This window comes from Eschrichtius robustus, chromosome 1 (genome assembly GCF_028021215.1).
Source record: "Eschrichtius robustus isolate mEscRob2 chromosome 1, mEscRob2.pri, whole genome shotgun sequence".
Lineage (NCBI taxonomy): Eukaryota > Metazoa > Chordata > Mammalia > Artiodactyla > Eschrichtiidae > Eschrichtius > Eschrichtius robustus.
Window position 1 is genome coordinate 60,421,854 of NC_090824.1, and position 11,296 is coordinate 60,433,149.

At 37.8% G+C, this 11,296-nt stretch overlaps 1 pseudogene; it reads right to left on the bottom strand.

Moving 5' to 3' along the window:
- Positions 1-3,023: 3,023 nt before the first annotated feature.
- Positions 3,024-8,937, bottom strand: LOC137759454 (general transcription factor IIH subunit 3 pseudogene; annotated as a pseudogene).
- Between the last annotated feature and the right edge of the window lie 2,359 nt (positions 8,938-11,296).

Below are 11,296 nucleotides of genomic sequence, written 5' to 3' on the forward strand. Positions count from 1 at the left end.
GTCTATTTTATCTGATATGAGTATTGCTACTCCAGCTCTCTTTTGATTCCCATTTACATGGAATATCTTTTTCCATCCCCTCACGTTCAGTCTGTATGTGTCCCTAGGTCTGAAGTGGGTCTCTTTTGGACAGCATATATATGGGTCTTGTTTTTGTATCCATTCAGCAAGCCTGTGTCTTTTGGTTGGAGCATTTAATCCATTCATATTTAAGGTGATTATCGATATGTATGTTCCTATTACCATATTCTTAATTGTTTTAGGTTTGTTTTTGTAGGTGTTTTTCTTCTCGTGTGTTTCCCACTTAGAGAAGTTCCTTTAGCATTTGTTGTAAAGCTGGTTTGATGGTGCTGAATTGTCTTAGCTTTTTCTTGTCTGTAAAGCTTTTGATTTCTCCATCATATCTGAAGGAGATCCTTGCCAGGTAGAGTAATCTTGGTTGTCGGTTCTTCCCTTTCATCACTTCAAATATATTGTGCCACTCCCTTCTGGCTTGTAGAGTTTCTGGTGAGAAATCAGCTGTTAACCTAATGGGAGTTCCCTTATAAGTTATTTGTTGTTTTTCCCTTGTTGCTTTTAATAATTTTTCTTTGTCTTTAATTTTTGTCAGTTTTATTACTATGTGTCTCAGCATGTTTCTCCTTGGGTTATCCTGTATGGGACTTGCTGCGCTTCCTGGACTTGGGTGGGTATTTCCTTTCCCATGTTAGGGAACTTTTCGACTATAATCTCTTCAAATATTTTCTCTGGTCCTTTCTCTCTCTCTCTTCTCTTTCTGGGACTCCTATGATGCGAATGTTGGTACGTTTAATGTTGTCCCAGAGGTCTTTTAGCCTGTCTTCATTTCTTTTCTTTCTTTTTTCTTTATTCTGTTCTGCAGCAGTGAATTCCACCATTCTGTCTTGCAGGTCACTTATCCGTTCTTCTGCCTCAGTTATTCTGCTATTGATTCCTTCTAGTGTGTTTTTCATTTCAGTTATTGTATTGTTCATCTCTTTTTTTGTTCTTTAATTCTTCTATGTGTTTGTTCTTTAATTTTTCTAGGTCTTTTTTAAACATTTCTTGCATCTTCTTGATCTTGGCCTCTATTCTTTTTCTGAGGTCCTGGGTCATCTTCACTATCTTTATTCTGAATTCTTTTTTTGGAAGGTTGCCTATCTCCAGTTCATTTAGTTATTTTTCTGGGGTTTTATCTTGTTCCTTCATCTGGTACATAGTCCTCTGCCTTTTCATTTTGTCCATCTTTCTGTGAATGTGGTTTTCATTCCATGAGCTGCAGGACTGTAGTTCTTCTTGCTTCTGCTCTCTGCCCTCTGGTGGATGAGGCTATCTAAGAGGCTTGTGCATGCTTCCTGATGGGAGGGACTGGTGGTGGGTAGAGCTGGGTGTTGCTCTGGTGGGCAGAGCTCATTAAAACTTTAATCTGCTTGTCTGCTGATGGGTGGGGCTCAGTTCCCTCCCTGTTGGTTGTTTGGCCTGACGTGACCCAGCACTGGAACCTACAGGCTCTTTGGTGTGGCTAATGGCAGATTCCAGGGGGGCTCATGCCAAGCAGTACTTCCCAGAACTTCTGCTGCCAGTGTCTTTTTTCCTGTGGTGAGCCACAGCCACCCCCCGCCTCTTCAGGAGACCCTCCAACACTAGCTGGTAGGTCTGGTTCAGTCTCCTGTGCGGTCACTGTTCCTTCCCCCGTGTCCTGTCCTGATAGTGCACACTACTTTGTGTGTGCCCTCCAAGGGTGGAGTCTTTGTTTCCCCCAGTCCTGTTGAAGTCCTGCAATCAAATCCCGCCAGCGTTCACAGTCTAATTCTCTGGGAATTCCTCCTCCCATTGCCAGACCCCCAGGTTGGGAAGCCTGACGTGGGGCTCAGAACCTTCACTGCTGTGGGTGGACTTCTGTGGTATAATTGTTCTCCAGTTTGTGAGTCACCCACCCAGCGGTTGTGGGATTTGATTTTATTGTGATTGCGACCCTCCTACCATCTTATTTTGGCTTCGCCTTTGTCTTTGGAAGTGGAGTGTCTTTTTTGGTGAGTTCCAGTATCTTCCTGCTGATGATTGTTCAGCAGTTAGTTGTGATTCCTGTGCTCTTTCAAGAGGGAGTGAGCACACGTCCTTCTACTCCGCCATCTTGAACCAATCATCCGCAAAACTTGTTCTAACGTTAAAATTACAAAGAATTTCTTTTATGAATTTATAGAAATTTACATTCCAAAGCTTCTAGAGAAGAGTCTCTAATATTTATACATTTGTGTTCATTGAAATGTAAATAATTATAAATAATTGTATCTGAGGATTACTATTAACTGCTAAAATTAAGTCTCTGAGAAATTCCCAAAAGACCTCAGGCTTTAGCTTTTACAAAGAAGCTCTTAAAACCATTGTTCTGAAGAAAAATTTCCCCTGCTAGACTACTGTTACTCACTTTCCTTGCTCATTCAAAGTGCAGTTTTGTAGTCACTCAGCAATGAACAATTTTAATTTGGTCACATTGTCTAAACATATAAAGATGGCAGACAAGGAAATAAATGTTTGTTTGTGTCTAAATAGTGTCAGATTAGTGAATTAGGGTTTTATTTATTTAACTTGTTAAAGTTAACAGTTGGCAATGTATTCATTGTTTTTCTAAAATTGTATTCAAATTTCACACACCTGTCTTTTCACAAAGGGACTTCAGTTTGACCTACGTGCATTAAAACTATAATTAAGCCCCAAACCTCACTTTGACAAGTAATCATCCTGTTAAAGTAATGACACATTTGCTATTTCTTCTCCATTTCTGGTAAAAAATTAGTCAGGAAACAGAAAAAATATATGTAATACATAGAATGACTTTCTTTAAAAAATCACTCTCTAAGAAGTGCACAAAAAGTGTGGCTTTGGAAATATTTCTTCTAAGAATCTAGCTACATTAAAAATAATGGTGTATATTATTATATCATTTCTTGTCACTTTCTTATGCAATTCCTCTATTACAATTTCAACTGATAACCTGAGACCTGGAAAGAATAAGTACTTTATCATTACTCAGTCACTTTTAGTTTCTTCTACTTTGCTTTCACAAAAGAGGCAGTGAAATTTTAAAGGCCATCTCACATGTAGCGGCAATAGAGCAAAATTGCAGAATATTGATACACACAGAAACAGACATAACAAATTTCAAGGAGCTTTTGATGACAGAAGCAGGTAGTCCTGTAGTCAACATAAATTGGTGGTGAAAGATTGAGATCTTTGATCATGATCACCAAGGAAAACCTAGAATAAATGTGGCAGAATAGAAAATATCTGAGGCACTTAATAGGACTCTATTTCTCTGTAATGTTGGAAGATGCTCAAATCAGAGTCTGAATCCTTGATTTCATTCGCTGGTTTCCTTTAACTTCCCTGAGTCCTCTATGAATGTAACAAAGCACTTAGGTGAACAGTCCTGCCACCAGATTTTCTGCATGTTGCCTCTTTACATCACTCTTTGTCATTAAATCTTTAATCTCCAGGAATAAGCTAATTTGCTGCCGCTACTAGCTCGTATTTTCCATCTTTACCTTTTGAGGAATGAAAATCAGGAGGAGTATTGGCAGGGTCTCCCTAAAATAGTCTCCATATCTGCCATTCTTTTCCAGGATATAAGAAGTGACTGTCTTGAATGTGATATGCTTATCATAGCAAGTTTGTTGAAATGATTCTGAATAACTGGGATACTCCCCATGTCATCATAGCACCTATGTATTGAAAAAAGTAAACAGGAATTTCTGAATGCTTGCTTTCCCCAACAAACTGATTTGGTATCTACTCTAATAGCTGGAGACCGTGGTGGCCTCAGATCCTTAATAGAAAATCTGAGACCCAGCAGATATCCTCAAGTCCTATGGAGTCTGGCCTTCTTGACTTCCAATTGATTTTTTATAATCATTGATTTTTTTTTTTGCTATCTTTTAGTTGTATTATGTGCTTTCCCTATACTTTTAGTGTTCATCCTAGAAATTACAAAATGTATCATTGACTTATCAATGTCTAATATTAATGGATAATTTTACTCTCTTTCTGGGTAATACAAGCTGCTTAGGACACTTAACTTCATTTACGTAGTTCCTTATGTACATATTATTATTTTTTAATGGATCACTGTGTATTGAGATTTACTCACGTTTACAACTTTCTTTTCTTTTTATTCTTTTTGTATTTTTGAGCCCCTTGATTTCCAGCCATCATTTCCCTTTTCTCTGGAAGAAGTCAGTGAGAATTTAACAACATATTGGACAGTCAAAGAGACAGTTAGTGAACTGAAAACATACTTTGCAGATTCCTTTGGATGCAGGTTTTCTAATGGTGAACTCTTTCAATTTTTTATTCGTCTGAAAATGACTTTATTTTTGCTAGTTACAAATTCTAGGTTAGCAGTTTCTTTCTGACTTCCACTGATGCTGTTCAGAAGTCACCTGCCAGTCTACTGTTATTCTCTTGAAGGTGAGTTGCTCTGGCTGCACTGAAGATTTTTTTGGTTTTATCCAATTTCACTATGATATGTTTAGGTATGGCTTTCCTTCTATTTATTCTGTTTGGGATTTATTTGGATTCCTAAATTGGAAGACAGATATTTTTCATGAGTTTTGGAAAATTCTAGGCTAAAATCTCCACAAAAATGACCAGTGCCCATTCTTATTCTTCTAGATGCCAGAACTTAAGGATTTCTCATGGAATTCTGAGTCTTTTACATTCTCTTCCATGTTTTCCACCTTTTTGTTGTATGCTGCATGCTGGGGAGTGTCTTCTGACCTATTTTCAGTTCACTAACTGTCTCTTCCGCTGTCCAATATATTGTTAAATTCCCATTGAATTCTTAATTTTTTAAACGGATTTTTCCATTGTAGAATTTCAATTTGTTTCTTTTTTAAAACTGCTAAGTCACTTTTTGTAGTTGTTAGTTCCTTCCCTGCTGAAATTTTCACAGCTTATTTTTCTTCTCCTTGAAAACATTAGGCATAGTTTTACTGTATATGATAATGCCTGACTATTTTGGTTATTTTTATCACTGTTGGTTCTTGCTCATTGTGTTTTTTCTCTTCATGCTTTGGTGTATGCTGGGCATTGTGTTTGAAAAAGTATTTGTTGAAATAATTTGAGACTTAGGATGATATTCTCATCCTAAGGATGATATTCTCTTCCTCCAAAGAGGGGTACCGACAATCTAGAGTGTTCTCAGGCAGTCTCACAGCCTGAGATTTCATGGGCTATTGATATTTTAAAAAGAAGTGAGTCTACCGTCTGCACAAGGTTGAGTTATTTTTGTTTTATCACTATTCTCAGGGTGTAGCCCTTTGGGGGCCCCAATTCCCAGTATTGGGTGAGCCTTGAACTCTGACTTTTCCCCTTAGCTCTAAGAGGCTATCAAAGCACATATCACCTACCTCTTCCAGGTCAGCCAGTGATCACAGGGCAAACCTTTTCCCAAGTGTTGGATTTTTGTCCTGTAATTCCTTATTATCTTGATATATCTTTGATGCTTTTAAGAAGATTTTTAAATAATATATTTAATCAAGTTTTGTGTATTTTTTTTTCCCAGAGTGTGGTTAGATTTGGTTAAACTACTCAGTCTTTCATTACCTAAAGCAGAAATCTCCTCATACCTTTCATTCCATATTCCTGGCTTCCCTTTCCCTTTCTTTCTTCCTCCCTCCCTCCCTCCCACCCTCCCTCCCTCTCTTCCTCCTTCCTTCCTTCCTTCCTCTTTTAAAATATGGCTGGAGTGCTTTTTTCAAAAGAGTACATGGCAGGTAAACCTTCAGAGTTCTTGCATGTCATTGTTTTGCTTTCATATTTGATTAGTAGTTTGATTATGTATAGAATTGTTGATATAAAGTCATTTTTTTCAGAATTTTACAGGCTTTATTTCACTATTTTCAGCATCTATTCTTGCTAATGAGACTAATATAATACCATCCTGTTTTTGATTCCTTTCTATCTATAGGAAGTCTCCTGTTTCTTGGGAAAGTAGCACTAGAAAAGTCCTCTTAATATAAATCTATTTAAATTGGATTGTTTGGGGGGTACTATTTTCTGATAAAAATAGATCGTAGAATGATATGATATCTTCCAAGTTCATATTTCACTTTCCTGCACAATCATAAAGATAGTAATTTCTGCAAAAATATTTCAAGACTTCCCTACAAGGGCCTGTCTTAAATTCTTTGATTTTTAAGTGAATCTCCCTTGAAGACCCTTTCTTACCATTCTCCTGGTTGGTTTTCTCCTCATCCATCCTAAACTGATCTAACTCTGCTAATTCTCATTTAGCAGTAGCTTTGTTGGTGACTCAAGTCACCAACACTTTTATCAACCCTATGAAATCTAACATCTTTTCAAGATTTGCAATTTTACTTTAAAGTCAATTTATGCTATATATTTATTATTATACATTTATTAAATATTTATGGCTTACATATTTTAATCATATATTTATTAAAAATTCAGTGAAATTGACCAAAATAGACTCTGATGTGATTGGTGAGGACAGATGTTAGTGTGATATGGGATGAGTATTTGAATCAGGACTAATTTTACAAGTGGCCAGTCCATTAATGAATATTTTTGAGACATGACTGCTTCCCTATGCAATCTCATGGCTGTAAGAACTCAGATAATGAATACATCAAACAATAGGGAACTTCCATAGCCCTTTCCTGGAAGTTTCTGGCATATCCTCTTTATCTTTGGTGTGTTATGAAATTTCATGGCGATATTTCTAGGTTTTGATCTTTCTCTTCATTCTGCTCAGCATTCACTTTTTTCAGAGTGAAGCCAGGTGTCTTCAGTGCTGGAACATTTGCTTCTTTGCTTTTGTTTCATCTGACAATATGATTCGTCTACTTGCCATTTTCTAAAGATTTTAATAAATCTCTGGTCTGCTGATGGCTCTCTTTCCCCTTTTTAGTGCTGCTGTGGGCTTGCTAGCTTCTGTATTTCTTGATTGTAATTTTTACAGGCATTTTTGAGGAAGAGAAGGTAAATGTCTATGTAAATAGTCTATTATATAGAACTAGAAGCATCAGGATTATTTATGTTAGATACAGAGTGCTTTATTGAATGGAAATATCATTCTCTATATCTATATCTATATCTATATCTACATCTACATAGATATCCCCATATCAAATCCCTATTACTGGATATTTAGGTTGTTTTTAATTCCTTAAAATTATTTTTAAAATGCTTCCCATTAATTTTTGAGATTTCTGATTTTAAAATCTCCCTTTTCTCTGGATGCACATAAAAATTTCTACAAACAAAATATTATTTTAACTAGAATAAATTTATGTTCTATATCAAACAAATATTCCATTCTTTCTGAATGGGATAACCATTTGAGCACTAATTAGAAGAGACTGTCTTCTTTGGGGCCAAATAAGAAGATTGCACGTGAAGGGCTTTTGACAGCCGATCTGAAGAGGCATGAATACTCAGAGGCCTCTGTTTTCCAATACAGTGCAAACTCAGCCTAAAGGAGAGAATGGTATAACTGCTGACACTGAGAGGCTTACATGCTAAAGGCAACCAAGGTTTCCCTTTGCCTTAGGGTTTGGCAGTCATCCTCAGGGAACAGTTGAAAAGGAAGCAAAGAGAGACATTCTGTATTAGGGAGAGTTGAAACCAAATGTCAGTAGTAGGGATTTTTGGCTGCCTGTTAGGAAAGAGACATATTTTAAGATATTATGTATGGATAAAATAAATGTTTTGAATATGAGCCCCAAATCAGTTATACTAAACAATCTAACATTGGTTCAGTTTCTGAAGTTTTTCATCATTGATTTGCACAACAGAAAAATGAGCCTGAAAGTATATATCGTTCTAATGATAAGGTCTTGTTGGTGTTAATGACTAAGCTGCTGAAATCTTTATTAATGGAGTGACATTCAGAGCTCAGATATTTTAAAAATAGCACCAGGGCCTATAGAAGGGCTTCTCAATGTAATGTGGAACATTAATCCATAGCATCTGTTCTTTAATTGCTCCACTGCTCCAAATTAATCAGAAGAGTGAATGTACTGAACTTTAAGTTGTAGCTGAGCTCTTTGTCCCAGGAGGAGCTGTAGATGTTGTGTTCCAGGACAAAGAGTGGCCAAGATTTATTCCTTTGTGTCCACAGATAGTCAAAACTCAAAAATGGTATATAAAGAAGGTTTTGTTAAAAGGTCAAAATTACTATCACTCTAAATTAATAATTAAAATTATTGAAATTGAGCACAACTCCAGCTTTAATTTTCATTTTCATTTTTTCTTCAACTTTATTTATTAATAGCTCATGGTTCTCCTGACTAACGGCAGATAATTCTGCTTATCTGTTAAGAGGTACCCCTTTTGAAGTCTAGTGTCTTATCCTGGAACCAGTGCTATGATTCCCAGAGATGTTCTAACTGTGAGCTGACTCAGGAGTAGAAAGATCTCTAAAGCTACTCTCAGTCAGCTGGCATGAGGTGCAGTGCAAGAAGCTTGGGCTAGCAGTCAAAAGCTCTACCTCTAATCTTGACTTAGCCACATTCCATCTCATCTGTAAAATGGGATTAATAATGCTAGCTCTGCCTAACTACAAGATTGTGAAGAATAAATAGGACTATGCATATAAACAGTGTGTGAAAGCAAGATATTAATATTTTAATATACACTGGGGAATTTCTGGGATCCCACTTGGAGAAAGAGGAAGAAAATGTCTTTTCGTCCTCTCCTCCGTTGATAAGTTCCTGGGTGTATTAGTTGGCTGAGGATGCTATAAAAAAGTACTGTAGACTGAGTGGCTTAAACAGCAGAAATTTATTTTCTCACAGTTCTGGTTGCTAGAAGTCCAAGATCAAGGTTCTGGCAATTCAGTTTCTGGTGTGATCCCTCTTTCTCATTTGCAGATGGCCGCCTTCTCGTTACGTCTTCATGTCGCCTTTCATTTTCCATGATTTTTAGTGTCTCTTCTTAGAAGGGCACTAATCCTATCAAATCAGGGCCTCACCCTTATGACCTCATTTAACCTTAATTACTTTACTCCAAATACAGCTACACTAGTGGTCTGGGCTTCGACATATGAATTTAGGGGCAGAGGGACACAAACATTGAGTCCATAACTTTAGGAAAGATTGTTTTGATCCAGAACCTATAGAGCCCTCAGCCATGGACTCATAAATGTCACTGGCTCAGCTGAGCCATCAACAGAGAAAAAATGACCATGTGCTACAGATTTGTTTTCCAGAACCTCTCAATTAGATTGTTCATGAAGACTCTTCCATTCTTGGCTAGTACTTGAAAAAAGAACAGAATACGTAAATTTTGAGATACCACTGCCAAATATTTTCATACAACTTTGGATGTTGTCAAAACCTTTTGAGAAATATTGGATTCAGAACATCTGTACTAGAGTCATTGCACTTAATTGTTTTTATTGTTCCATTGCAAATTTCTTAAATAAGATCAATTACCTACTTTATGTTTGTGGAACCTATGCTCTAAGGACAGAGAAGAAAATGATGCAATTTTAATTTTATTCAAAATAAGGCAGTTACTCTATGTCAGCCATGAAAACACTAGAGAAAAATTGATTCTTTAAAAGGATAAAGGAGGAAATACTGTAAACAATGCATTTTTAGAAAGATGCATGCTTTTAGCCCAGTTAGCTCCATTTGGCATTTATGTCGATACCTTGCATGCTTTAGGATCCTGGAGTGGGGCAGGGGCTGTGATTGAAGTGGCAGTGGACCTGTGTCCTGTCCTAGGGTAAGGGCACAAATAACAGGGAGCTCATTCTGAGATGGTGGAGTCCCTAAGAAGACAGTGGTTCCAGGAGTATGGGGTATTCATGAATCACAGGTGCTTACTTCTGAGCAGTCTTCTAACAGGCACCGGCATCCTCATGCTTGGCTTAAATTCAGAGTGGGTCCTTGTCTTTGGGAGGAGGATTGTCCTGGGTGAACCTGTCTACTAGTCAGGTTAACAAGGTAAGGAACGGGGCAAAGAGAACAATGTAGAAGCTTAGTGATCAGAACTGGGACATAAGGTCAGGCTCGATATGAGTAACTTGCTTCTGAGATTGGGAAGGTGAGAGTTTTAATTCCTCCTGGAGAGGTAGAGCACGATGTCAGGAATTTGGGTTTATTCAAAGGCAGTTCTCCTGCTGCTCTCTGGCTAATTCTTAGTTTTTTGCCTTTTTGGGCTAAGAAGATTGATGTATATTAGCCTCAAATGACAGGGCTATATTTTCTTGGAGAGACTTTTCAACAAACTTTAAATAATTTTATAGTTTCGTATAATTTTAGGTGAAGACACTGAGGACTAATGATTTACTCAGGTTCATAAAGCATTTCTAGGAGCAGAGTGAGAATTAGAAGACAAATCCATTTTCCTTAATAGAAAATATTAGAAAACAACCATATAGAGACAGACAGTGTTTGCTGTGCTATGCATTATTCAGTCTGGTGAGCATCCGTCTTTATGTTTCTGAAACAGAATGTTAAATGACACTCTGTCTGGGTTTTGGCTGAAGCCTCAAAGACTGAGAACAAAACAATATTTGCTGAACATCCCCATTCAAAGTGAGGTGCCGGGGCACCTATGTTAGACATGCCAAGGATGTGGTCATGTAGGTATGTGGATGAAGCACAATTGCTGGGGTCTGAGGTACCCTGCTCCCTTCCCCCCTCGTGGAGGAGGATGGCCAGGTGCTTCCTGCTCACCTCAAGCTTGTGGGAGGCAGAGCTTGACAGTGGAGAATTGGGGCCCAATGGACACATGTCTTCCTCAGGTTTCAGAGCTCTGAGGGTGAGCTGTGTTGGGGGAAGACTGCACTTCCACCAATGGCAGGGGGGTGGCATTTCCTCTGAAGGCCATGCAGAGGAAGGAAACGTCAATTAGAGCCTAGAGATGGTCATACCGCGTGAAGTGTCAGACACAGAAAGGCAAATATCTATGATATCGCTTATATGTGGAATCTAAAAGAAAGGGTACATATGAACGTATTTACAAAAACAGAAGTAGAGTCACATGTAGAAAACAAACTTATGGTTTACCAGGGGATGGGGGGGAATAAATTGGGAGGTTGGGATTGACATATACACACTACTGTATATAAAATAGAAGACAAATAAGAACCTGCTGTATTGAACAGAGAACTCTACTCAATACTCTGTAATGGCCAAATGGGAAAAGAATCTAAAAGAAAAAAAAAAGAGTGGACAAAAAAAAGAGCAAGTCTTCAAAGGGGCTGCAGATCATGGTGGTGGAGGTTGGCTTTTGAAAGGATTTCGCCAAGAGTCTGTGTGGGGTG